The sequence below is a fragment of the Echinops telfairi genome, unplaced genomic scaffold (genome assembly GCF_000313985.2).
Source record: "Echinops telfairi isolate 266 unplaced genomic scaffold, ASM31398v2 ScPeMD7_18;HRSCAF=68, whole genome shotgun sequence".
In the NCBI taxonomy this organism is placed as follows: domain Eukaryota; kingdom Metazoa; phylum Chordata; class Mammalia; order Afrosoricida; family Tenrecidae; genus Echinops; species Echinops telfairi.
Genome location: NW_022103915.1, coordinates 31,898,645 through 31,900,177, shown reverse-complemented (window position 1 = coordinate 31,900,177; position 1,533 = coordinate 31,898,645). Strand labels below are relative to the sequence as shown.

Genomic DNA, 1,533 nt, shown 5'->3' with positions numbered 1-1,533 from the left:
AGTTATTTGGTAGAGTGATAAAAGCAAGTATTGCTATTGACAATGGAAGAGCAGCCGAGTTCATCAGAAGGCGACACTACTTCGATAAATCTAAGTGTTATGAATGTGGGGAAAATGGTCATTTAAGTTATGCGTGACCTAAAAATATGCTTGGAGAACGTGAACCTCCAAAGAAGAAAGAGAAAAAGAAAAAGAAGAAAATTCCTGAACCAGAAGAACAAATTGAGCAAGTAGAAGAAAGTGAAGATGAAGGAGAAGACCCTGCTCTTGACAGTCTCAGTCAAGCCATAGCTTTCCAGCAAGCCAAAGTTGACGAAGAAGAAAAAAGATGGAAACCCAGTTCGGAGAAGCCGTCAACATCAGATGATTCGAGTCGCCCAAGGATCAAGAAAAGCACTTATTTCAGTGACGAGGAGGAACTGAGTGACTAAAATTAATATTTACCCTGTAAACACCATTAAAATGTTGTGGAATCTCGGAGTGCACTGTTCAGTTGCAAACTAAAGATTACTTTTGGAACTTTGAGCTTAAGAACACTTGTTACCAAATACATTTTTACTATAAAATAGTTCATAGGAAAGTGAAAATAACTTTACAGTATCATGTTTCTGTCTTACCCTGGCAGGACTAATAAATATCAAGATTTGTTGATAACTGTTAAGTTTGGAAATATTATTTTGGTAATGTTGCAGTCTCCCTCAGAAAGAAAGTAGACATTACAGTGATTTATTTGGGAGGCTCATGTATTTAAGAGGCTGTGTTCATATAAGATCGGTTTGCATGAGTGCTTTTGAAATAAGTTAGATGTTTAAAACAAAACTTTCCTAAAAAACTGAAAAGATGGAATGGTTTATTGTTACTAAACGTTAGTAAAAATTTTAAGAGAATTTTGTATTTAAATAGATATTTTATCCTGATTTCTCTTTGTGCTATCTCAATGTGGCTAAGTTGTAAAAACTCATAAAATATAAGAATCACTCAAAAGTTTTTACAAAAACTCCATTATCATTTAAAAAGCCTATCTTTTCATTAACTTTTTGAAGCTCCCTTGTGTAAAGTAAAATAACTCTGAAGGCTTGTCACCAAACACAGTGGTTATCCTTTGCTCCTTCATTCCCCAGAAGCAAGTACCCATGACTTCTTCAATGGTTTTTATTCACATTTACTGCTAAAAAATATTGCTTAAAAATATACTTATATTCTCTTAATAAATTCATAGCCTTAGCAAACCCCAAAACCCATTGTCTCTAGTTGATTCCAACTCACAGTGACCCATTTTTAAGATTTCCAAGACTGTAAATCTTTATGGGAGTCGCGACCCTCATCTTCTGTTACCTTAAGTATTTTTAATTGACTTTGAAACTATAAAGGAGAATTAGTCAATCTATTCCACCCCTTCTCCATCATTCATACTCCTCTTAAACTCTGTTATCTTCCCAATATGGTCATGTTAGATTTTTTTGTTAAATCCATATTTGTTGTTTTCAGGTTATAACTATATAAGTACTGTTAATCTCTAACAAGGAGTTTGCT

The 1,533-nt window shown here is 33.8% G+C and overlaps 1 pseudogene; it reads left to right on the top strand.

Moving 5' to 3' along the window:
* Positions 1 to 661, top strand: part of LOC105979990 — a 1,691-nt pseudogene extending 1,030 nt beyond the window's left edge.
* Positions 662 to 1,533: the final 872 nt, after the last annotated feature.